This window comes from Larus michahellis, chromosome 5 (genome assembly GCF_964199755.1).
Source record: "Larus michahellis chromosome 5, bLarMic1.1, whole genome shotgun sequence".
Taxonomy (NCBI): Eukaryota; Metazoa; Chordata; class Aves; order Charadriiformes; family Laridae; genus Larus; species Larus michahellis.
In genome coordinates, this window is record NC_133900.1 from 87,019,277 (window position 1) to 87,046,452 (window position 27,176).

Below are 27,176 nucleotides of genomic sequence, written 5' to 3' on the forward strand. Positions count from 1 at the left end.
CCATTTTTTAACTAGCAGCTGACAATCATATTGATTGAAGTGATTGAGAGTATCAGAAAAACAAATGTCTTCTGTTGCATATGAATAGAAGTGCCTGTGAAGGTACCTAGGGAGAGTTCGAAACAAGCTGTATTTAAATAAAATTTGGAAGGAATGAAAATTTCTTGGGGGCAGCAGATATCCCTTGGGGCCACAACACACAGAATTGGTTATCTTGCTATTTGACAGAAAGGGGATGTTCTAGAAGTTCCAGGCCATGCATTTTTTTCAGAAATAGATGGACAAGCTTTGCCTACACCACAGCAGTTAATCTCCAGGAAATAAGGATCTTTCCCTGGTGCTTCTGTCCAGCTGGCATTCTGGGTAAAGACCTTACGGAGGTTAGGAAGATACTTATCTGCAAATTATTTGGGTGACCATTTATGAGTCACCAAAATCTCTAAAACAGAAAACTGGACAGTTAAACTGGTGAGAAGAGAAAAGAGTGTCTACCATACAGAGGCCAACGCTTTACTTAACATTCCCACGCAATACGGTTTTTCTCTCACTGAAACTGTGATTCTCAGATTAAGCTTTGCATCAAAGCGCAAGGCTCAGAACTCACAAACTGAGGTCCTGGGGAAGAGAACTTCACCCAGAGGAACAGCAGAAGTTGGCTCCTGTGGAAAGGTGCAACACCACTGGCAGTACAGGCCTGAAGGAGTCACCTCAACACCCACCCTGGCTGAGCAAGGGATGGAGGCCCAGCAGAGGACCTACCTCCGCTTCTTCCCAGGACCAGCGGAGTGCGTCCCGGCACTCTACACTCCTGACGGGGGTGGCAGAGGGGGAGCGGAAAAATGACACGGAGCGGGTTTTGCTGGACAGACACCCCGTGACCTCAGACCACATTCACAGACTGCTGCAGCTTCCCAGGAGAAGTAAAAATACTGCTGTTTTTTTCCACCAGTGCTCCTTTCCTCTCTAAATGGGCCCAATGAGGTTTTTATTTTTGTTTTGTAAGAAGGGTGGGGAAGAAGAACCTACTGAAAGCACTCTCAGAGCCTGCTCTCAGGAGGTGTATGAGTTGGTGGGGGGTGACAGATGAAAAAAACCCCACAAACACAAATCAGAGTAAGATACTTCCACAGAGAAAATACTGAGGTCCTCTTATACTTAAATCTAAAATGCTACATTTCAACAATGCAATGCGTGTGACGAACACAAAGCTTCACAAATTTAGATGGCATGATGTAATTATAAATAGAACTATCAGCTAGTCCTTGAGGATCCTCCATTAGTCCATTCTCTGTGCATATTTAAATTGCATTCAACCATCCAGCTCAGTTATTGTACCCGAGAGCATCATGAAGTATAGTTTGTGCAGTGTCATTAATGTATAACGAACACAAGAAATGATTCTTTCACTGATCCTAAACAAACAGAGAAACAAAATACTCTCCTGGCACTATACAAACGTTTCTTAGCTGTTCATTTCGCCAGCTGCAGTGCTTTAGTGGGAGGTGCTAGGAATTTGAAATCTAACAATTTAGTCCCCAGCCACAGAAGTGCCTCCAGGTCATCTGGTGAGCAACGAGGGCCATGCGGTCGCTGTCCTGAAGACTCGTTTGCCTGCACAAGAAGCAGTATCACACACTAACCCCTGTGGAATACACAGCGCACAGGATACGTGTGAGGATTCCCCACTGCAAACAATCCCAGTTTAATCTAAGCAAGATTACGTACTCTTTTACTGAAGAAGATGGAAAGAGCATACCCACACCATTGAGCAGCCCACAGCACCGCCAGCCTGCTGCTCCCCCAGAAAAGCCGGGACATCCCCAGGACGTTCCGAAGAGCCATGAACCAGATGGATCTCAGCGGAGCTACATCAGTTTCCTTGCAATGCAGCTCCGGCACGACCCTACCACTTCAGTTTCTGAAGCCAGTGTGGGTACTTCTGCACTGTGTGTGGTGGACACATGCTCTAGAATTGTCTACGCGAGGAGCTGGTATAAAGAGAGCACTTGGAACAAATCACATAGATGAATATACAGCTTGCTTCCAGCAATTCCCCTTTGTAGGCAAGTCCTGTTATTCCACAGGGTATGCTTAAATCCTGATTTGGATTAAACAGCCATGAAATTGAGTGCAGGAATCTGAAAAGCTAATATCACCAACAAAGAGTAATGTAGTATGGACAAAGAACTGAGAGATTTTAGCATTTTTTAAGCTTTGGAGGAGTTGGGGGGTTGTTTCCTCTCCTTCCCTACTCAAATAAGACCAATAACACACAGTAACAGGCTAGCAGCTTTTAGGTGTAGGTCCCTTCGCTATCTAAGTCTGCTCATGTAGCTTCAGGAGTCATAATCCCAAGTGAAGACAGTGAGTCAACAAAGCCTTTTTGATAATTCCACACTTTCAACTTTATCATTTAGGCACAACTCTTAAGTCAGGAGACAGAGCTCAGAAGCTGTCCCCATGGTGGGAAGAACATACTTTTTAATTTACAAAGTACTTCATGCAACACATAAGGACACAGCAACGAGACTGAATTCTCACAGCAACATAGCCAAGAGAAGTCTGCTGAACTTCTTGGAACATATGCAACTGATTGAAGCAAAGCAAACAACACAATCAACAAAGATCTTTAAAAGCTAAGTGGGAACTTGAGAAGAAACCAAGACCAAATTCAGGGATTTCCATTTCATTCAAGAAGCTGTGCTTGTTCATTCTTTTTTATCTGAACAGGAAGACAACTGAAGTGTCATTTTATTTACATTTATGGGTAAGATAGATCAAGAAGATACATGAGTTATACATCTCTTCAGAGTTAACTTCTTTCTACAGTCAGACTGGCTGTAATTTATTTACATGCTCCGGAAGGGAATACTGGAAAGTTCCCCTTATACTTTGTAAGAGGTTTATGCAGTCTTTGCAAGGGCAGTCAGAGCAGAGCATGAACCCAAGTGTTGGAAATTGCTCAGAATATGGACTTCTGGCACTACCATCTGAAATACAAAGCTCCAATGGAATTCACTGAAACCAAGCAACCCTTGTTTCTGAAAGGCCCTGATTTTCCCAAGGTCTCCAATTCTACATTTCTGGTCTAGAGGAGAACCAAAGCCACCTGAGTGCAGCTCTCGTGACCAGTGGACAAGCCGTGGAGTTAACCCACAACACAGATCTCCTGCAGTTCCAGTTTCTGAAACAGGTTCTGAAAAACGGCACCCGTGAGAGTGTTTGGGAATTCCCACCCCTCTTTTTTTCCCCTGTCCATACTAACAGAGATGATGATTATAGTCTGAATAGCCCACTTAAAACTGGCAGCAGAGAGACCTGTCCATCTGTTCTCTGCTTAATTTCAAGAAAAAAAGTACTGAGTACAAATAACAATTTCTCAACAGCACTCTCTCTCATTTCCTTCAGGTTAAAAACACACAGAAAGTGTATACAATTTCCATCAAGAATCCACTATACAGCATTTTCCATTTAAGCAAGAACACACTGACGTGAAAGAGAGAAAAGCAAACAGCAACACAGACTAGGCGAGAGGGAGGGAGCGGAGAGTAAGAGAGGGAACGGAGATCAAATGTGCTGTATTATTCTTGTAGACTTTCAGTGTGGAGGTTACTTGGGCTTTGTCAATATTAGTGCACGGAGAGAACCAAGGCTCACAGCTGAGTACTTAGCGTGGTATAGCTGACCAAGAAAAGTTATTAATAAAATATGCCTCAAAAGCACTTGTTTCATTTGCAGAATTCAAGTTTGTCCATCTAATTAAAACTCCTTTCATGCAGCAATAGACCAGGGCTGAGCATCCCAAGACCAACGCACCCTAAATTCCCATGAGTTGCTTAATATGATCAACCCTCAGATCCAACAGTAAGAGGTTTCTGTGTCAGGGAATAGTGGAAAAAGGCTTGAGGTTATGAGCACAAACCGCCCCTATTTAATTCATCCCATATTCAGGAAAACAGATTCCATAAATAGTGACATCAATGAAATACATTCAGTTTCTCCTTATAATTGAAACGAGCCCGAATGTTGTGCTGCTCAGGTCAACAGATGATAACAGGAATGCTGCCTATAACACTTTCTATTTCATGTTACAACCTCTGAGAAGCAAATCCCATCATAGCGAATGCAGCAACACGGGAACCTTGAGATCACATCGAAAGAGCTCTAAGCCCAAAGAGAAACGATTGCAAGGTTGTTCCATTTGGCTTACGCATGGTCTGCTGCTGAAGTAGAGCATTATATCTGTGCCTACACATTCAATAGCACAAAGAGCAGCTGAGGGATGTCGAAGAGAACAAACATTACCCAGCAGATGACACTGCGTTACATGTCATGAAAGTAACATTAACCTTCAGTACCAAATACCTAATCTGATCTTTTACTTCTTTTCCGAGAAAATAAATACGTAATGGGAAGCACAGGCATACGGTACCAGAAGATAAATACACCAAAGTGGAATCTGAACTGAGCAAGGACTTAGTGTTGAACTCAAGAGGTTAATCAAGAAAAAGGTCTTCCTCGAGCAGGGTTTGCTTTCCCACGGTGCAACATTGACACAGGATTGAAGTTGTTCAGGTGACCTTGGTTACCACAAGGCTACGCAGACCTGTCACTTGAAGCAAAACGTGATTACCTTTGGGGACTGCAGTAATTACAATCAATTTGCTGTGTTGATTGGCTAGTGACCCCTTCTTCAACTTCTTCATTTGCAAGACAGAGAAAGCTCCAAATGAAGTGAGTGAAGGCCCATGAAGCGATCTGACATTCTAAGAAATACAGCCACATCACTGCTGAAAACTTCATTTAATACCCATTTGAATTTTTAGAGGCTCTGCTAGTTCCCTTTTGCTTTCACCTATTGTGACCCTTTAGGAGACCAAACTTCGGTGTCACCTAAAAGAGTGAATAACATTATTAACAGTAGCCATTTAAAGCTCCTCATATGAGGACCAAGAACTAATTTCAAAGTTAAACTATTCTTCTGGTCGTGGTCTCACTTACATTGTTCTGTACCACTGTCATTTCCTTGATTTATGTGCAGTGACTGCTGTTTGACAGCTACCTTCATAAAGAGGTAACAAAAAGTACCTTTTTGTTGCAGGCTGAGTTGGGGTTGTTCAGCCTGCAGAAGAGAAGGCTCCGGGGAGACCTTGTAGCGGCCTTCCAGTCCCTAAAGGGGGCTACAGGATGGATGGGGAGGGACTCCTTATCAGGGAGTGTTATCATAGGACACAGGGTAACGGCCTCAAACTGGAAGAGGGTAGATTGAGACTGGAGATCAGGAAAAAATTCTTTGCTGTGAGGGCGGTGAGCCCCTGGCCCAGGGTGCCCAGAGAAGCTGTGGCTGCCCCATCCCTGGAGGGGTTCAAGGCCAGGTTGGACGGGGCTTGGAGCAACCTGGGCTGGTGGGAGGTGTCCCTGCCCAGGGCAGGGGGTGGCACTGGGGGGGCTTTGAGTTCCCTTCCCACCCAAACCAGTCTGTGATTCTGCAATTCTGTGATTCATTGATAATGTATTTTAAGAACAAAGCTGCAAATGATTAAAAAATAAACTCTTGGAAGCTGCAAATGCTTATGCTTGATTTATTACTTAACCATATCTGGCAAAATGAACTACTTCTCTAAAGATTGCTATGTCCTAGATTCTTGTTTGAACCCTTTTCAGAAGGAAATGTGCATCTGAGCTGACAATTTCCACATCAGGTTTCACTCAGCTGCAGACTACCCAAGCTAAATCACATAAAGCACCAAAAACAGACTTTAAAGCAAATTCAGTCCTTAACTCTGGCAATGCTGCTGAGTTTGGCTGTAATTACCACTACAACAGCACTTCCTTACAATCCCCCAATGCCCTGTGTCTATGGCTATCAACAAATTACGGATTGCCCACCCAGTTGGGTGCTGACAAATACATGTGTTGTCTGTCTGCTGTTCAACTAATCGCCTGCAGGTAACTGACTGGAATTATGTCCCATCAATACCACATCTATAGGAATAGGAGTGAAACGTATGCGTAGATGATCTCAGCAGTTTTTTCATCTCGTGTAATAAAGTTAAGCACCTTTGAATCAAGACCAGAGAATCTGGAAGGTGAGTAACGTTTAACCTGCTCTCTTATAGCAAATAGAGATGGGACATAAAATGTTCTCTGGTCCAAGAGATAACTGCAACTTCTTTTCCCTTTGTATTTGTAGATACATTTTCAGTCTATTGCTCGGCAGCTTCTGCTGGAGCTGAAGCAGGAATTGCAGCTACTTAAAGCAGGAAAATCATTGTGTAATTGTGATTAATCAATGCAGTCCAGTGACACAATCACGGGAACAGAAAATACCTTGATGTCCTGCCAGTAACTATTTCTGACAGTAAGTTACATAACAAAAGGAAAAAAAATCTCTATTTGAAGTTGTCTGAGAGTTGAACTTTTTCTGTTACATATTTCTCTACGTTTCTTACCGTATTTTGATTTAAAGAATTTCCTTGTTTGTTTTTTTCTCTCCAGTTTTGGAGTTACAGAAATCCATAAAAGGTTGCATGTGCAGACATAATTTTGGAAATCATTAAAACTGTGCAAATTGTACAGCTGTATTCCCTTGGACTCACAAGCAGAATGATTAACAAGAGGATTCTGTGAGAAATCATACACAAGTAGGGTTTTATGCGCAGGAGCGTATGATCTATGTGCCCACTGATGTGATGTGCGAGTCGTATCCTTTGGGGGATTTACGGTGGTCCACATGTTCTCATTTCCATATAGACTTTAACCTTTCTATTTTATATAATGTTCCTGCTCTGTTTGAGAAATGCTAAAAGTGCAAGTAAATATCCAGCTGAAGGAAGAAAGCATAGAGGTAAACGAGCAGCACAGCGTTACAGAGTCGTAAAATAGACTTTAGCTCTGGATGCAGTTAAGCTACTAAAACCAGGATGAACATTCCAGGGGAAGCACCACTGTTGTTGCTGTCTTTCCCTAAGCATTCGCTACACACACGGGATGTCAGGACAGATGAACACCTGATCTGACCCGAGACCACCGCTCTGAGGTGCTTATTAGCAGGTATAGTCATTTCAGACAGTGCCACTGATCACAGATTTCAACCAAAGACATCCTGAGCGTTAACCAACACGCCCCAGGACACAGGCACAGACCCTCGGCATACCTGGACTGCTGCAATCTTCTTGCTGTCAAAACTGCTATGTTGATTTATATCTGCCCTACAGATCTGTTTGACCAAGCCTAGTTTACCATGCTATTATGACAGCATGTAATAAATAATCAACAGGGTGGAGTACTGACCTATTAACATCAACAGAAGTGTAACCTTTAATATTAGGGGGGGAGATGTTTGCAATGCATAATGAAGTCTGAAAATAAATTTCTAATTAAAAAACCTACTTATCCAGTGTCTTCTCGTATTTATAGGCATGTCTTCAGAGCCCGTTTAGTAAGTTCTTTTAGAATCATAGAATAGTTTGGGTCGGAAGGGACCTTTAAAGCCCATCTGCTCCAACACCCCCATCTCTCCTGGAGCCCCTTGAGGGACTGGAAGGGGCTGGAAGGTCTCCCCGGAGCCTTCTCTTCTCCAGCCTGAACCCCCCCAGCTCTCTCAGCCTGTCCCCACAGCAGAGGGGCTCCAGCCCCCCCAGCATCTCCGGGGCCTCCTCTGGCCCCGCTCCAACAGCTCCATGTCCTTCTGATGCTGGTGGCCTCCCATCCCTCAGGCGTGTCACCGCACCACTCAGCTTGGTGTCACCTGCAAACCTGCTGAGGGTGCGCTGGATCCCACTGACCGTGGCATTGATGGAGATATTGAACAGAACTGGTCCCAGTATGGACCCCTGAGGGACACCATTTGTCACTGATCTCCATCTGGACATTGACATACACAGCATTATTTTTTTTCCACTATTACTTCTTGCTTCCGCATTAATGCTACCAGTTCTGGGAAAAAAAAATAATTCTTTGAAATAATATTTATTAAACACAAGAAAATTGTCTGGAAATAAAGAACTTCCCAAAAACATTTTCTGTGGAAATTTTGAGAAATCAGCCTTCAAGAGAATATTTATAGGTCTCTTAACTAAGCAAGGAGCACACTAGGACAAAGGATGCTTATAGATTTATTTTGAAGTCTTTCATAAAGTGATTTTCAGAACATACAATGGCATAGGATAATAGAGCATGTTACAGGAAACATCTTTTTGGTTTATGTTTGCAGAGCACAGGGCACAATAGGATCCCAGACAACAGACAAGAGCTGCTCGGACATGACAGAATGCGTTTAAAGAGCAGTATGATGCAGATTCTATTTAAGTATATCATTTTTAATTAGATCTTTTTAAAATGTCTATACAATTTCTTCATAATTTGTAAACTGTTTCTCTGTTGTTTCCGTGTTTGCACCTGGAGGAGTAACTGCTGGAGACGGGTGTGGAAAATACCGTTTCACTCCTGGAGAGGAATGACTTGCCAAGAGCCAACAGCAGCCAGTGGCACCCGAGAGCGGCACAACCGAGGCTGTCTCCTGACGGAAGGGACTGGAGCACCATGTGGGCGGCTGGAGAGAGAAGAGATCGTGGCTGTTCCAGACGTCGGCGTGATGTTGTGAGCTGGTCGTCTGCCATACGGATGAGCTTCTTCAGGTTTACAGGTGTGCAACTTAGGATTTATAAATTTGGCTAAGAATGATCAAAACGTTTATCTATAACCCTACAGAAAAAATAATTGCCCAGATAATTCTCATGTAGAATTCTGTAAGCTGACGGTGTGTTGCCACTTTCCTATCCACAAGGGACAAACGATGAAAAGACAGTTAGTTTCTAAGGTATACAGCGACTTTTGAAATGAACTGCATCCCAGCTTGGTGGCTATTTAAAGAATTTCACAACTACTGCCACACTTCCCCTAACAAGGCGAGGATATGACAGGAGAGGTGGTTCTCTTATTGCTACCCACATCCCAGGAAAAAAATCAGACAGAATGTCAGGCTTGACCTTAACGGCACTGACAAAGAACTGTTACAGCCTTGGAAAGGCTGACATGGCTTTCACAAGGGCTCTGCCCTCTCCAGACCTGGCGAGTGGTGATATTTGGTAAATTCTCAGCCCAACGAAGGACAAAATGGTGTCACAAGTGAAATGGTGCTGCCCAGCCAGGGAGACTGCACAGAGATCCCACTGAAACACCTTCCTCTACTCCGGGCTCTAGATTCACTTTGAAATTACAGCTACCAACACAGATGACACTGAAACAAGCAGCTCCTTACTGGAGCTCAACCGATACATGACACAGTAGCAACCAGCTGTTCTGCATTTCTAAGTAATTCCAGTTTCGTCTTGTAAGGCGGCTCTTGGAAGAGAGGTAACAAAAATAGGGAGGAAAATGAATGCAGGAAATAAAGGAAAATAAAGAGAGAGAACTGTCCTCGTAACAGCAGAGTACTTGGAGCAGTAATTCACCTGAAGGGAAGTAACTAGCTAGTTGTCAGTGAACAATTTGCTTTCATTGATCTCTTGGTTAAATATTGAAGACATTTGCCTGCAGGGTTCAATGAATGAGAATAAATTCCTTAATCACCCCACCTTTTCTGCCTGTGCTTGTAAATCAACGTGTGTCACAAGAGGAAAACTGGCGAGGTCTTAAAGGACGCTCGACCACTGTCCGCTGTATCTTCTAATTGCCCATGTCATGAACTTCCCACAATGGTACCCCCTCTTTTCTGGGCTGATCTTTATTTCTTTTATAAAGCAAAATGAAATACTGCCAAACGCATGTATCGGCAGGTGAACATGTGCTTCATGTGTTTTAACACCTAGCAAGAGTGCCACAACTATCTCGTTCAACTGAAGCTTTCCAACTGCAGTCTGTAAAATACTAAGGCTATGGGTTAAGAAACATTTTACGTAATTATTTGGTCCCATAACAAGCACATGCACGTTACAGCACACATTACAGCAAACAGCTTTGTTGAACTTGTGTTAGCCTTTTTCTAAGAAAAAAAATCAACGTAAGATATAACTAAAAATGGATTGTGTTACATTTTTCACAATGACTAACTCATAAAATCCAGCTTCTTTTTCTGCTCACTGAATTACCTCTGCATCAGTTAAGTACATACGAGCCACAGACTCAGACTAAAGTCCATTCCGCCCAACCTCCTCCAACAGTGGCCCAAAATGAATGCTTGAGAAGTAGCAGAACAAGGTAAGCGTATCTGCAAAGCGACCTCCGAGCTTCTGATCATTTTAGTTCATGGACTTACTAAGGCAGACAGGGTTAATTTGTAGTTAGCCATCTCAAAGGATAACTGGGCTCATTTTAACTCCATGCGGTTCTTCACTTCTCCATATCTCCCTACTGTAAACTAATATCCTCCTCAGCCCACCCCTTTTATTTTGAGCCCACCTTCTGCTGTCTTCATGTGATGTCCCTTACTTTTCATAAAAATGGAGGGGTTTTGTAAGATGTTCTTGATTATTTCCCAGGTAGTCTTGATGAATATGTTACTGGTTATCTTTGAATTATTCATCAACACATTTAAATGATCATTACATTCATGGCAGCAGTTTAGGATGTTTTTAAGGTCTGCTTCTGCTCTGAAAAATGTCCGCAGCTCATGGAGTTGTCGTCATGAGGTTTCATGTTCCTTGCTCTGCTGGTAACACCACTTTTCAGTGCCTGCCATTTGTACACATAACAAAGCAGAGAAGGGATATTTCCAAATGTCAGCACCGCAAACAATCTAGAATTTAAAAGCGAAGCTGGATTCCTGCCTTCTCAGCCATCACACTGCCCGGTTTTGCCGGCCAATATGTACTTTCAATCAAATCTGGGCAATCCATGCTTGCTTTAAAGAATGACAAATAAGTAATATTTTTCCAGTGCTACTGACAGCAATGTAAAAATTGTACAAAATAATTTGAAACCCTCATGCAGTAGGGTTACCTCACACTCAATCTGCTTGTGCCTGATTTCCATAGAAGTCCTTGTGACTCAAAGAAAGTTTCCCCTTGAGAAACTTGAAGGAGAGAGAGGTCTTAATTCAGACATATGTGCTCCATGAGCTTTGGGTTTGTTATTAAATAGACACCTCTGAAAAGTACATTATCTTGCACGTGTCTCCTATTTTTTTTCAAAATATAGGAAACACAGTGTACAAGCTAAAGCCCCATTTGTTTTCAGAAACTACAGCCTGCGGCTTGCCTTCCTTGCTTCCCCCAGGTCCCGTACGCCACTACAGCCGAGGCTGCCATCGATGATCACCTCCTTGTTTTTCTTTGTCACCGAATGGCAGATACAAGAGATCCCAGGTGGCTACACTCGCTTCCTCTTGTTAATTGGATAGTCTGTAACAAAGACCCATGACAAGGTCGCCCTTAATTGCTTCTCCCCTGATCCTGCTCCACAAAACCCTTCCATAGAGGAGCTCCACAGGTTGAAGCTGGTGCTTCATGTAAAGCGTATGCCTCCCTCCTCATCTTCCCAGCCTGTCTTTGTCTCCACACATCAGAGAAGGCCAGTCATCCGAGCCGTCCCACAGTATCCCAGCTACTTCCAACGGTGCCGTACTTCAGTGCCTGCACAGGGACCTCCAACTCCTCCCAGGCCACTGTGCTGTCATCTACCAGCACTTGAGATGGTGCTGGTAGAGGCCCCGTTTCAGCCTCTTGCCCTTCCTGAGAGTCCCCTCACGCCATCACCTTGCTTCACACACATCCCACCCCGACCTCTGTTCCCTCATGGAAGCTATTAGCACCATCCCTCAGCATGAATTACCAGAACAGTTTTTAATTATCCTGCAAAATTACTGGTGTTTATGGAACACAAATTTAGAAAACACAACATGCTTGATTTGTATAAAATGATATCGTCCAGTCCGTTCTTTTCTTTCCTTGAATGGATTGCAAGCATAGCTACAGAATCCCAGACTGGCCGGGGTTGGCAGGGCCCTCTGGAGATCACCCAGTCCCAGCCCTGCCAGAGCAGTGTCACCCAGAGCAGGTGGCACAGGAACACCAGGTGGGTTTGGAACGTCTGCAGAGATGGCGACAATGTCTCCAACTACTTCTTTGGGCTACTGTCTACAACTGCTTCTTTGGGCAGGAGGATAAAAACATAAATACCGTCACAGTCAAAACTGAGTCAATCCTTAAACTCTTTGCTGAATCAGGTTTGGAAGGGTTTCTCTGAAGGTGCAGCAGTTGAGCGCTTGGGTCCCAATGAATTTCAATGGCTGCGGTCAGAAGAAATTGTCTGCATGTACACTTGTGCTAATTTTCATTACAGACTTACAATGCGTGTGACTTCTGTTCATACCCACGGGGTTAAGTCATACGCACTGCGTTTATGAAGTGTTAAATAGGCCAAGAGTATATCCTTCACTGGTTTACATTGTCCAATAAATAAATGTCTTTTCAGACAAACAAGTGTGCTGGGAACACTCCCTAAATGAGTAAGGCTCAGGATCCTTATTTCTTTTATTGATGCTAAGAACTTATATTTGTTTGACTTAAATGTCCATAAAAAAGCTGCAGCAATTTATTACGTTAGTGTAAAATCACACCAGACGAATTGAGGTAGTTGTGCGTGCCCATAGAATGAGACCTTTATTTATGTTATACTTTAAATTAAAATGAAAATAAACTATTTGACAAAAGTGTCTAAATATGCTATGACTTTTTATGGCAAAAAGAATTAAATTTTAACTACCTTTCTCCTCACTATCTCTCCATTCTTGCAACTCACTTTGTCATTGTCAGGCCGCAGTTTACAGGCCCGTGAGTTCCTTCAGGGGAGAGGGGGCACTCGGGTTAAATTATGTAAATTCCTATACAAAATGTTAAGTATGAGCAATTTTGCTTCTAACACAACAAAAAACTTCAAGATACTCAAAGTTCATAACTTACTGCTATTTTAGATTCAGGAAACACAACTATTTCGTCAAAGGACACCTGAAGTACAAAAATCTCATCTGAGTTTCTTGTCTCTCTCCGTGAACCGCAGGTAAGTAGAAGGGGTCTGTGCTGGGGGAGCAGAGGGTTTATGGATGACAGGTGCGAGAGAAAGTATTTAATAATGCAGGCAATACCATCTTGCTAGAGACAGTGCTCTGGAATTATGCCTTTTCAGAGAAAATTAATGACTTAGTTCAAGCATACTTAACCTAACAATTAATCAGTGGAAGTTCTATGAAAGACTGTCAAAGGAAATGGTGGAGGTGAAACACTCCAGGGATTTACCATACTCTTAATTTCTAGAAAGCAGCAGGTCGGTGTACAGATCACACGCCTGCAGGCTGGAAACCACAAGTTCATATGGTTCTGAATGCATTTTACTACTATGATTAACAAAAAGTAGAGTATAATCAATAATGGAGCTAGTTTTCCATTTGCTGCAAAGGCATAATAGCTGATGTATGATGAGGTAACGGCAATTTTGATTTAGCAGGACTGGTTTAGTATGACTGTATGGTACAGTTATTCACATTTGCCCCACACAAGGAGTTATTTTTCATGATCTCATTGTCACCAGGAAAACGTGTGGAACAGCAGTGCCAGAGTGAGAAGGGTAAAAGAGCTCATCAGGCAAGTACCTGAGAACTGCGCTAAAGCGTTCTCTGACGCTGGACGCAGTGAGAGCAGGATACTGATACCTGAAAGCACTAATGCCCATTTAACTTTTACATCTGTTTTTCATGCATGGCCTGAGTTAATTGAAGATTGCCGCCCTAAATAAAGAAATATTTCACTGGCGTCTGAATCGTACTCTCTATTCTCTGCATTCATTTAAATACGCAAAATTTCCTTCATAGGGAACTACAGTAATTGAAAACTGAACTTGTGGTTCAGCTTATCTGTGGGCAACAGCTGAACCTGCAAACAGCAAGTAACTTGCGCACGTTCCCAAGAAGACTCCTGATGACCACAAAAGCTCCCAACAGTTGTCCGCTAAGCACTTCAGAGTGTTTGCTTAGAAATAGAAGCAATTTCAACTCATAGAGTAAACGGTGAATCCATTTCAAAAAAATGCAAGAAAGCTTGGGTTGAGATTTGACGCAAAGATTTGTACCAGTGCACTTTTAGTCTCGTTTGCCACATCCAACATGTTCATCCACATCAGGATGTTACATTTACCCTAACTCTTCTGAAAGAATTTCTTCCCATTTTGAGAAGCTCGATTATTACCTCCAGGGTGTATTAAAAGGGAAGAGCTTTACCCTAAATTAACCTCCTCTTATAATTTTGCAGAGATTTTACAGGAATTTTTCTAAAAAACAAATGGCAGATGCAGCTTTACAAAGTCAGTTTGAATATATATCACTCTTTCACCCGATAGTCAAAAAATACGGCTCCTTACAGCAAATTCTACATAAAAATGACAGAACCCATGAAGACTCTGCCAAGATGAGTGTTTCACATACTAAATAGCTGAGTAGAGGTCATCACAGATTAGATTTAAGTCTCACGGGATTGCTCCATCACTTCAAAAAAAAGACCTATGATCCATTGGGGAAGAAAGGAACTTTTAAATCATGACTAAGTATTTTTCCTACTTATTTATTTATTTGCTTGTTTACAGAAGACTGTTCTGCAGCCATTATGCCAATATTTTTTTTCATTAGTCAGTGCAAACAGCTTAACTTTTTATTCTTTTTAATGTTAGTAGACTCAGTGAACCCACATTTAAGACAGCATCACATCACACAACACAGCAATGTTTGGGTAGTGTTGCTATCAGACACTTCATCTAGAGAAACTGAATACACGTATGGACAGAGATGCAGAATAGAAAAATACTACAATACCAAGCTAAAAGTATTTTCAGTTCAGAAAACAGCATTAGATTTCCAGTTAAATGGAACTATCTAATTACTGTCTTTGATATCATGGTGCATGCTAACAACTCCATGGTTCAGTCCCCAGAGCACGTAAAAAGGTAACCAAGATGACAACAGCCCTCCTGCGCCGACAACCACAGCAACGCACAACCAGGCAACAGGGAAGGAGCCACTGGCAGCAGCCCACCAGGGCTCACATTCGCCTGATCTGGAGAGTAATGACCGCAGCACGAGTTCTTCAGAGAACAGGCACTGGCAAAAGCTAAATATCCAGGTGTCAGTACTAGACATATACTTGATTATTCTTTGATTTAGTCATAGTCATGGAAATACCTGGGTGAAATCATTACCTGATTTTTGGTGCGGAGCATATGCCTTGAGTACAGATAATAAAGACAACATTTAACTAGTTCTTCTCTGCATTCTACATTTACTTCAGGAAGCGGGTAATTCTTCATGTTTAACATCAACATTTCATGAACAATAAATACCAAATCTATGCATATGTAAGTCCACTCAGGTGAACAGAAACATTAGTCTAATAAAAAAAGTATTTGCTCATTTCAGTAATTTGGGTAGCAAGCTTGGGAGTAACGAGGGTGAACGGTAGAAACCAGCTGATCCCAGAGCACCTTCCACCTTGCCGTACACCGCTCTCCTTTCTTTTTTCACAGCAATTCTCTTTCCCCCATCCTTGCTTACTGGAAGTGGATTGACAGCAGAGAACCAGGTCACATCATGAAGTCAAACAGTAGGAACAATTACAATGGACACACCTGGATGAAGCAGGATAAAGGCAATTTGATAAGGAGCGATTCAATTCTCACTGTAACATAATCTGTCTAGTAACTTTTAAGGGGTTGGACTGAAATCTAGCCATGAGGATGAAGCCCATACAACTTTCCATGCTTGAGAAGAGGTTGAGTGAACTGAGATGCTAAAAGTAGAAGATTCACATAGTAAAAATCCTTTATATTTCTTGGGAAAGACAGAAGAAAAGATCAGCAGGTGAGCTCGAGGCAGAGAAGAATTTGGGTAGTGAGATGGACTGATGATAAAGAAGAAAAGTATATAAGTTCTCTGCTATAAATCTGAAGTAATGTAAAAATAATTTAATCCTTCGCTGATTGTCTCTGTTACCATTAAAAAGACGAATAAACTTCCTCTTGTCTGTAGTGTTTCCTGTCTGCGATTTCCCTTGAGGAGGCAGACACCCAGAGAGTTTAGTACTTCTTACACTGTGGACAAAATTAATGAGAATACACTAAGCTCTATCTACATAATAAAAAAGCACGTTTGGCCTTGAAATGGCCTGATCTCTGACTGCCATAGGCGAAAGTGGCTGTTGGCACCAATTTTAAGATTTTTTTAATATGTCTCTCAGGATAAGTTATTTAAAGAATGATTGTTCTCTCTACTTTGGTTACATTTAAATGCCAGATTGGGACGGTCAAACGTGACTGGATTTATCAATGAGGCAGAAGGATACAGAGGAAATTAAAAGGCTGCAAGATAAATTATTTGGGAAGTTAATTATAAATAATATAATCTCTATATGCAAATATTAAATGTGTTTATTTAATTAAATCACTGCAGATTTTAAAAGTTCTTTCTGGCTTCTTTGACATGTCATCCCATCAGACTGTTTCTTGGGGATATAATTATGTAGTTAAATGATTAAATGAATGCTGTTATACATATTAGCCGTTCCAAGCTTTAAGCATATGAAAGTGTTTTGTCAGTATTCTAACCAGGGACTGATCTAATTGTGAAAGGTTATATTGGGGAAAAAGAAGAGAGTAATTAGCTAAAAAAGCAGTATCATGCAGTTTATTCTCACTCGCATTTTGAAGGTCATTTGTAAGTTGCAGACATAATACTATGGGGTCACTCAAACTCATTTAGAAGTTTCTCCTTCACGGCTTAGAGGCCTCAAAATGATGGCTCGAACTCGGTCATCATTCAGAGAGGAAGACCGCAGAGTAATTTTTACTTATTAATTTTAGAAGTGAGCAGGGATGAATAACCTACCATTGTCACTTGACAGGAGTAATGGCAAGTAATGATTTTAGGCATGTGTTTTAGATACTGTCCATTAGCATCACTTCATACCATCCTAACTCAGCCCACGTTTTGTAATAGATTAGCTGAAATAATATATCAATTCCTAAACAATGTGTAATTTTCCATGCCTGCTCTTTCCAGCAGGCAGACAGCACCAACCCAGCCAGCCATGGCAGCCCCAGACCACTCACCACCAACACAGCTCAGCTCCAAACGCGGGGTTCACGGACGAAAGGCGAGACCTTGAGCAGCTGCTGGCTCCCGGCTGGGCTCCTCAGGGACAGTTCTTCACTTTGCATAGAAAAATGGAGTCATAGAACGGGTTGGGCTGGAATGGAGCTTTTGTGACATACCAGACAACCACCCCAGGAGACGCCTCGTCATGACTCATCTGCTCGCAGCACGAGCCTAAGCCTCAGTGCAGTCTTCACTTCCAGCATCGTATTTTGAGAGCCCACAAGTGACACATAATAATGTGTTGCTCTTCAATGGCCTGTCATTGTTAATGTACCTGCTTCACTATTTTAGTTCCTTGGGCTCCTGGGTTCACTCAAGCGCGGATTTGCAGATTATCCCAGCCAAGGCATCCCTGGCTAGTACTTCTCGGTTTTTGACAATATGCCTAGATGGCTGTACTCAAGATAATAACACAGTTAAGCTTTTGTATTTTATTACTTTTTCAAGTCAACTTTGCAATAAGAAAATAAAAAAAAAGAGCCTTTTAATGAAGAATTTACTTTCTCCATCTCATTGTATACCACGTTTTCTTTTCAGAGTATGGCAATGTCTAAGGTAGCTCTTTTTCTTGAGATCTTTAGCTTCTCTCATGTAAGCAGTAAGATTGCATCAGCACTGAAAAGACAGAATAGGATACATACTAAAAACAACAAAATCCAGTAAGTTGGTGATCACAGAGGAAGTAGCTCTGCATATTCAAAATTATGCCACTATAGCTGCTAGTACAAAATGGTTTCCAAGATAAACGTCTTTTCTTCAATACCTCCAACAGCTCTCCAGAACAGTCATCGTCAAGCAGACAGTTTCCATGATGGTTCTAGTACCGAGGGTTTCTTTCCCTAAGTGTCAATAAAATGCTTCCATTGTCTTTAAGAGAGCTAACGGATGAACAGACTGAAAACTTATTTTTTGAAATGGGTAATTAAACTTGAATACTTCAAATACCTTTAAATGCATGAATTTTATATGTACTTTCAAAACAGGACTTTTCATAAAGGGAGACTAGGAGAGTCTCTACTAGACTACTCTACTAGTCAACTAGGAGAGTACACTTTACTACATTTAAAAAAAATAGCATTTTCATATCAGAGATATCACTTCTAACTATATTCCTTGGTGAGGAGAAAAGATGTCTGCTTCTTAGCTACTCCTGCGTTCACACTAACTTAAAAATGATCTCAGGGAAGCTATACCTACTGTAAATTAAAATCCAGTCCAAGCAAAAGGGCTGTAAAACCAACACAGCAAAATCCTACTTTCTCCTAGTTAACGTCCTTGCAAAAGGCCTTCTAATGCAGCACATACGCAGTGAGACCGTGTACTGTGTGTAGCACAGACCCGTATGTATTGAGACTGTGTCTCCGTTGCCATCAGAAATGCAACTGTTGTAGTAAAATTGATATCAGCAAGAAACATGAAATGTAACATGTAATCAAAGCAACTAAGGGAACCTGCTGCTGCCACCAAAAGTCCTCTATGTGGCCCCAAGCCCGTTTGATCATCTATAGAGAAATACGAACTGGACGTGATTTATCTAAGATTAACTTAAGGAACTAAGTACTAGACAACGTAGCTTTGTCAGGAGAGTGATGAACTGTGGTCCTGGCCAGCAAACCAAGAAAAACACCTGGAACTTCCAAGATTGGAGGAGAAGGAGGTAAAAGGCAATTTCAGCAGGGGGAGATCGTGACCACCGACTCATTGACCACCCACCCAAACGACACTGCTTATTCAAAGGAGAACAAGGGAAGAAGAAGACAAAGTCTACGTACTAATTTACATAGGAAGTGAAGAAACCTCGACCAGTCATTAAAGAGAATAACAATAAATATGTATTTGTTGTTAGAATATGTAATAATCAGTGTATAAAAACGGAAATTTTTGAAACTAAGGTGTGCTCCCTTGGGACGAGCACCCCATTTCTGTGCATTAATGGAATAAACTTGGAGATACCTCTTCTCTGCGTGTTAGTGGCTTGCACAGCGGGCAAAGAACACGGATTTGGGACAACGTAACTGCAGCGGCAGCGTCCCCAGCCGCAGGGAACCCCTCGCTGCCCCTGCGCAGCATCGCCCCGCGGGGGCCTGCCCAGTGCTCGGGGGCACTCTGAGGAGACCACGTTTCATCAAGAGACCTTTCCTTTGCCACAACAGGAACACCATCACGATGAAAAGGAAATTTAGTGTCTTGTCATTTAGCCTGTGCGTAAAGACAACTCCTCTAATTAGTATTGATGTACAGATTTTTCAGTAAGCAAATGCGTCTAATCATAACAGTGTGCAAATTTTTGCTTTTTTTTTCATATCACTAAAAAGTGCAGCTTCTTTCCAAAATAGAAAAATATTTTAATTATTTTAGTGTCCTCCATCTCCAAGTAAATATGTGAAATTAGGAACAATAAATTATGCAAGAGTTGCTGCTGAGAAAAAACATATCACGACTGCAATCAGAGCAAGTTACACGACAAGCCACCTTTGCCTGCTAGAAGAACTTAAGGCTCTCTGGTTTCATTTATCTTTGCATTAAAGCACTGACATTCTCAGGCAAATGTAGCCAAAACAGTATGCAAAGAGAGCATTGCAATTCAGACAGCTCCTTTAGAGTGTCTCACTCCCAGCTACAATGACCATGCTTTTTCATTTATTTATTCAGTATTTACTATCTTATTTCATTCCATCAGAAAACAGTTGTAATTTTTTTTTTCTACGATCAGTGCTTTCTGATACATATTCCGTATTTCCAGCTTGTTCACATCTAAGAGAGACGAGGGTAATGGGTGAGGCGGAGATAGAAAAGCTTCTATGCGCAACTGAAAATGTAAGGCTTTCTAGAAAATTGTAATGCCAAAGGGTTTCATGGCTCTGGCACTGGATCAGGTATTTTTGCCTTTCTTGCTCACAGTACAGAGTTTCCTAGTAATCTAGTCTTCTAGTATCATTTTCTACTAGACCGGAAATGAGGAAACTTCGCTTTTCTCCTAATTTTCCCCGCTGACCCCAATTCCTTGCATTCCTTTCCAGCGTGCATCCCTCCCACTCACCACGTCCCCCTCTCTCTGAACGCCTCCGTTCCAAGCATGAGCACTGCTTCTCCACAGGCCGCTTGCGGTACCAATTATTTTCCCCCTCACATTTCCCCCAAGGACCGTTTCATGCCCATGATTTGCTCAGAACAAAAACTGCCATTGCGAAGCGCAAAACTACAGAAGGTCATTAGAAACCATTATTTATGCTCTCTGCACGCACGGGACCCAAGAAGAAGGAAAGAGACTGAGCCCTATAAACGCAATAGCAAACAGCCAGCTACAGAAAACTCAGCATCCTTGCTTTAGGATTTGGGTATTCACTGGTATTTCACTTTGAACGTGAGCTGAGCTGGGAAGCTCCTGTTTCCCGATTTGTTTCCTTTCTAAACATTCAAAGAGCAAAGGGACTTTCTGATTACACAGGACATGTACCACGTAATGCTTATTTGGCATTACTAATTAATCCATGCTCCCTACGGGAGAGGATCCAGGAGAAGAGTCTGCTGTCACAAGCGGAACGCATCGACAGGAGGGAGAGCGAAGATCCTCGGTGATGATCACTTTTATGAGAAACAGATCTCTACAGCAGCGATGGTGATTTTTGTCCTTACGTGCTAAATGAGATCACCAGCACGTAACCAGGTTACAAAGAGCCTAGCACTCTTACCAGCCCCATCCCAAAAATGAAAGACAAGCAAAAAGCTTTTTCTCCCATCTGCAGTCCCCTAAGCTGTCCGCTCTTCCTCTAATGAACTTCTTCCTTAGCAGTATTGTGCACTGCACATTACTGGCTGCAATTTGCATCATAATAATCCTTTCGACAAAACCCAATCCATTTAATGCATTTCCCCCTCTTCAGGTTACACAAAGATGTAACAAATGGTGTTTATGAAGAATAGATGGAACTGGAAGAAACCCTTTTTCAATTTAGAATTTAATTGTAGAAGGCCAATTATAAAATTTTAATTTCCGCTATCATCTGTCTTGAATATTTATCTTATCTAGCAGTTATTTTATTCATAATGGAAACCTTTGATGGCTTTTTTTGTTATGCTGTTCTGAGTCATGGATAATGCACACTACACTGGATTAAATTTGTATGGAAAATAGGCCATGCTGGCTTATGTCTGAAATTAGATGCAGCTAACTTAATTTTGCTGACATCTAAAAGAAAGGAAGCTTAGTTTAAAAAAAATAAAAGAAAAAGAAATAAATTCACTTAAAAAGCTCATAAAATATTTCACTTGGTATCATATCTGTCTAAAGTATGAAATCTGCAGGAGCTTAAACAGCAATTTACTGGAAATCAGAACAGGACACCTGGGGTACCCACGTTCTGCTGATTAAGACTGCATATATTGGGTATTTAATAATGATGTAAATTTAATGTTATGAGTGTTTAGTGTAGTTCAAAAAGCTACTTTGTTTATAGCTGGAAAATTCAGCCTCATGTCTATCCATAGATACAAACATCAATGCACTGAAACAACCTCACATTAAATATTTCAATCTTCAAAAAAGAAGGAAGAAGGGCATGGGGTAGATAAGCACAGATTCCCAATTACAAGGCTATTCCAGTAAAACAGATTTGCTGCAAGATAAAGCAGAGGAAGTACATACGGCAGGGCAAAGAAGCACTCTCTTAATTACTGTGGATAAAGCAAAGCAATCACCACTATTTGCACTTCAAAAGCATGACATTTCCACAAAATTGGAAGGGCTATAGATTGTGTAATACTGAGGTGATCGCTTGCAGAAAAATATATCAAAAGATCCGAGCCTTGACACTTAATATGATGTCAGCTTAATCATCAGCAATCTCTCATTTTGAGTCAGTTCCAGTCACGTGGTGGACTCGGCATTGGCATGGCAGGTGCGTTTTCGTGAAGACATATTTTGACACTTCCATTCTCTTACCCCACATTTTTCTTCTTTTAATTAGCTTCATCAACGCTTACATTCATACCAGTCATGATACACAACTACAAATATGTTAAAAAAGAGAATCTGGGGGGAAAGACCCATACTTCCTTCTTTCTCCCTCTCCTTGGTTTCAGTGGAGAGAGGAATATCGCCAAGAGCTGTCGGGACCTGTAGGATTCATGCACCAGGATCCCACCTTCTGGTCCCTTTGGGGCTTTAGTGCTTTTCCACAGCTCTTTTGCTGCTGTGGTTTCTCTTGACCTCAGCCATTGCAATGCCAGAAAAAGTCTTTCAGGGCAGTTTGTGATAACGATGAACACTGATGGAAGTGGGAGGACAAAGGAGAAGAAGTAAAAAATTATGTTTGGCACACGACACTGGCACCAACTTTCTTTCCCCTCATCTCTTGTGGCTGAACAAGTCTGAATCAATTCAGTGATTGAAGCCATAATGAAAACAGTTCAAGAAACTAGATTATTTTTCTAAAAGTTCACAAAATGAAAAGTAAGCCTCTACCAAGTGCACGAAGGATTCAATCAGACCTGCTACTGAATGACATGCATCAACTTTTAGGTCATAACAAGGCAAGTAAGGTAGGCCCTTTATGATACTGCCACGTGTAACACCTCTTCATGCACATTAAGCAAGAATTATAAGGTGCGTAAATCACAACCAAGTGGGGTTAAAAGGTTCATGTCACTGCAGTTTTCTACAGAAAAACTCAAAGATGTTGAGCACGCAAGATGATACAAGCTGCTGATCTTCAAAAGAGAGGGAGGGGGGTGGGGACTGAGAGAGAGAATACTGCCTTATTGAGGAGTAAGTGCCCTTCACTACAGGAGGGACACTGAGGTTCTGGAGCATCTCCAGAGAAGAGGAATGGAGCTGGTGAGGGGTCTGAAGCACAAGTCTGGTGAGGAGCGGCTGAGGGAGCTGGGGGTGTTCAGCCTGGAGAAAAGGAGGCTGAGGGGAGACCTTCTCGCTCTCTACAGCTCCCTGAAAGGAGGGGGTAGCCAGGGGGAGTCGGGCTCTTCTCCCAAGGAACAGGCCGTGGGACAAGGGGAAACAGCCTCAAGTTGCACCAGGGGAGGTTTAGGATGGATATTACGAACAATTCTTACCCTGAAAGGGCTGTCAAGCATTGGAAGAGGCTGCCCAGGGCAGTGGTGGAGTTGCCATCCCTGGAGGTATTTCAAAGCCGGGCAGACGTGGTGCTGAGGGACACGGGGTAGTGGTGAACTTGGCAGTGTTGGGTTAACAGTTGGACTTGATGATCTTGAAGGTCTTTTCCAATCTAAACAATTCCATGACTCAGTGTAAAGACACAGCTGACATGAAATTGGCAGTTCATTCTAGAAAACCACCATCAAATAAACTTTAGTGAAAAGTAGTCATCACCCATAAACCCCAGAATTTACAGTTAAAGAAAAAAAAATGTAAAATTACTAGCACAAAAATAGGTATTAATCAATTAATACTAATTTTCTAATAGAGAGTGGCACATGCCATACAAGCAACAGAGACCTGAAGCACAGACTGTGTGACAGTCACAAGGACTCAGTAATGCTTGTGTTATGCAGCGCTGTAACATGGATCAAATACAGCTGACATGGGTTTATAAACTCCTCATACAATCTGCGTGGAATTTACCCATACTCCTGCTCGGAAAACCAAACACATGACTTTTTCCACCTCTCTGATTATGTCTCAACATAAGGAGCTTAAAATGCTCCTTATCAATATCAAATACATGAAGCATCTACTTCACTACTTGCTGCTATTTTTTTTTAGATTTCTCTAAAAACTGAGCACTAAGCACTGTACTTAAAAAAAGTTATCTAAGGAAGTACATGTCACCAGGGAAAAAAAAAAAAAAGAGAAGGCATTTCCTAGGCTGATCCATGGGGACTGGCAGAGTTTCAGAGAAGGCATCCAGAATCCTCATTCTCCACCTGGTACACCGGGACCATTCCATTGGGCCCAGCTGTGTTGGAAGATGTGCTACCAGTGCCCATTACTTTGCTTCTCTGATTGCACAGGTCAGGAATGTCTGCTGGGATGGCAGTTGATGAGGCTATTCACTAACCCAATGGAAGCCTTTCCATTGATTTCTAATGATGACGGATTGACTCATTAGCCTGTTTAGCTTTAGACAGTCCCCTGCAAAGTGACAGCTGTTACACTGACGGCGTAGATATAAAACACCCACACAGTTTTGTTTAAACCTGAAATGATATACCACATTGACAGGACTGAGTTTGCACGACGAACAACTGATCAGTATCACTTCAGTGTTTACTTATTGTCCTTACTTTGGAATGAAAATTAGAGTGAAAACTGGTTTTCTTCACAGGCAGAGAAAGCTGACGATGGACATGGTTTAACTGACAGGCTTGCTGGGAGGAACGAAGAGGACAGAGTTTTCTGCTTTTTTGTGCCACTCCGGTGCTCTCTGTGGCACAATCCTCTAGCAGGCCTCAGGGACAGACTATGCGACACACACCTTTGCGTCGCTGTCGCATGGCATTCCCTGCAGCAGGCTGACAGAGCTCCGAATTTCTCCTTTGCGTGGCACAGTAGAACCCCGAGCAGGATGGGCGAAGGACACGTGGGTGGAACTGGCTGCAAAGAAGAACATGAAATGGCCGTCGCCATTTGCGCAGCACCTGCACCAGCACTCACTCGGTGTGGAGAGAAGGCAGAAAAATGGAAACGTGCATCCATTCTTGCTCAGAACAGACACTGCCATGCCAGTACCCTTCTCCTCACCGGGGTCTGCCACCATGCCACTGGAAGAAGGCAAGGCAGCCAGAGGTCCATCCTCTGGGCCACCACCACACTCCTGATCCTCGAACTCACCTCAGAGTAAACGCTGAAGTCAATTTTCTTTCCTCTTGTGCAGTCAGGGGAAAAAATCATGCTTGTGCCTGGGTCAGATGTTGTTTGACGCAAGGCAGCAGACACAGTCGGGACAGGAGTACTGGTCAGCTCTCCAGCTTGCTGTTTCTAATGGCAACTGTTGTGCACAAAGCAGCAGCTGAGGAGAATCCTGCTGGACGAGAAACAGAGCTATCTGACAGCAAGGTGCCCCCATTTCGGCACCACCGTAGCCAACACAGCGTAGCTCTGGTGGACACCCCGCCATGGCTGCCTGCGCCCATCAGTGAGACCAGCATCCATCACAGCAGCGTGGACACCACTGAGGGGACACCCCTCCCACCGCCCCCAGCCCCCGCAGCAGAACCAGCTGTGCTGGGGTGTCAGAGCATCACCTCGCACAGAGCCCTGCTGCCACCACCCCCATCGCGCACCCCCCGCTGCCCCCACCATGGCAGGGACCCCCGGCCGCCCCGGCAGCGCGGGGCGCTGTGATTGCCATGTGCTCAGTAGAGAGCTGCCGGATAAATAGCAGTGTAGTGTGAAACAATTAACATCTCCTTGTAGCTCATATATTCACAGTATTAACGATACTCTAGTATTACCAATGATATCATAGTACCAGCACACTTATTTGCATTTATAGTCAAGCAGAAAATATTAATAAATGGTTAAAAAGACACACAACAGACAAGTAAATCAGGGCTGTATTTTTCACTAGGGCACTGGCTGGTCCCCTCTGCAGAGCTTGGAATTTTAGCATGCTTTTTAAACATTATATACTCTATATGTTTATTAAAAATATATGTATTTATAGAGAAGTTAAAGTGTTAAATAAACTTCCAATAATCAAATTAGAAATAACAGCTATCTAATCCATGGGAGAAGTTAATTTTTTTGTACAGGTTGCCACTGTTGTTTTTCATGACAACTGAATTAAAAGTGGATTAAATTCTGAATGCTGATGACTTTTGGCTTCCCCCATTTTTTAATTTCTTATTTCATAGAGCCATATTTGTGCATCTGTTTTTTAAGACGTTGTACAGCCATTTTTCCAAATTACTGCCTGATATCATAAAGACTATCAATGGCCAAGCTGTCACAGGCTGACCCCAGTTATTCCCTTGCCCACGGACAGATTCAGTTATATCTCTGTCACCCCTTAAAGATGCAATCAGCTCCTAATGATCCCCAGTGCAGACCAGTCTGTTTTAACTCTTCGCTTTAAAAGGGCTTTGCTATCATCTAATCATCCTTGTGCAGTGCAAACCCATGACTTGGTATATGCACCACAAGTTAGCAAACATATCATACATGATTTCTTTGTCACAACCCTGTAACATCCGAAGACTTAAAGACCTCCACCTCTTCCCTCTTCTTTCCACTAGAGTTCATCCTACCCCAACATGTTTAGTCCCTCCAGGCCAGTGACATCCTTTTCTTCGCTTTTACTGCTCTCCTCCGCTCAGCTCTCCCTCATCGGTCCGTCTCTTTCACAGAGCTTGGGCCAAAACAGGATCCACCCCCGTGTAGCTAAAACCTTACCTACCCACAGCCCCCAGTGTCTGCATGATGCTGATGGTTCATGCTCACTCGTGAGTTCATGGAAACTCCCAGACCATTCTCAAGACAGCTGCCAATAAATGATCCTCTATTTCTTGTTTTCCATGAAATAGATTCAGATGGAAAGTGTAATTTGAAGTAAGAGTACTTATACTCTGGAATATTGCAGTAGGCAAGTATCTTCTCCTTCACTCATCCAATACCCCAATACACATACACTTTCCAATTTTTCTGTTAGTGCCCCACTGAGCACGTTCTTTTCCTTTCAGACAGGTCTTATTTTAGAAGAATGTTTAGACTTTGGATTTACAATTGGCAATTCTAATGTAGAATTTTCAGTCTATCTGCTCCACTGACTATTTGAGAGGACAGTATTGTCTCTTAAAAATATCTTGATGATGTATTCGCTAGGTTTCACATTCATATATAAAAAGCCATATTTTAAAAAAAAGTCATATAGCCATACAGTTCAGCAAAATTTAATTCACTTCAGATGAACTTCACGTGTTAGAAGAAAGATTACTCAAACAAGCCTTATTGGCTTGGACTTTCCCTATGAAACTCTCCCACTGTTTTGAGACCAGATGTAGTAGTTTGCAGAGAGCTGTATTTCTGATGGCCTCTATTTCGTAAATCCAGCAGCTATACAGTGTA

At 42.3% G+C, this 27,176-nt stretch overlaps 1 long non-coding RNA gene across 2 annotated transcripts in view; it reads right to left on the bottom strand.

The window, feature by feature from the left end:
• Positions 1–14,344: 14,344 nt before the first annotated feature.
• LOC141743679 (uncharacterized) overlaps positions 14,345–27,176 on the bottom strand; it is a 120,519-nt gene continuing 107,687 nt past the window's right edge. Inside the window, exons 5-9 of one of the 2 annotated variants that reach the window (XR_012587153.1) lie at positions 24,942–25,131; positions 24,586–24,704; positions 23,204–23,376; positions 17,089–17,749; positions 14,345–15,609 (exon numbers count right to left, since the gene is read on the bottom strand). This is a non-coding gene — a long non-coding RNA (uncharacterized LOC141743679). Of the gene's footprint in view, positions 15,610–17,088; positions 17,750–23,203; positions 24,705–24,941; positions 25,132–27,176 lie in introns of both variants that reach the window. The other variant, XR_012587151.1, reaches the window with a different exon arrangement.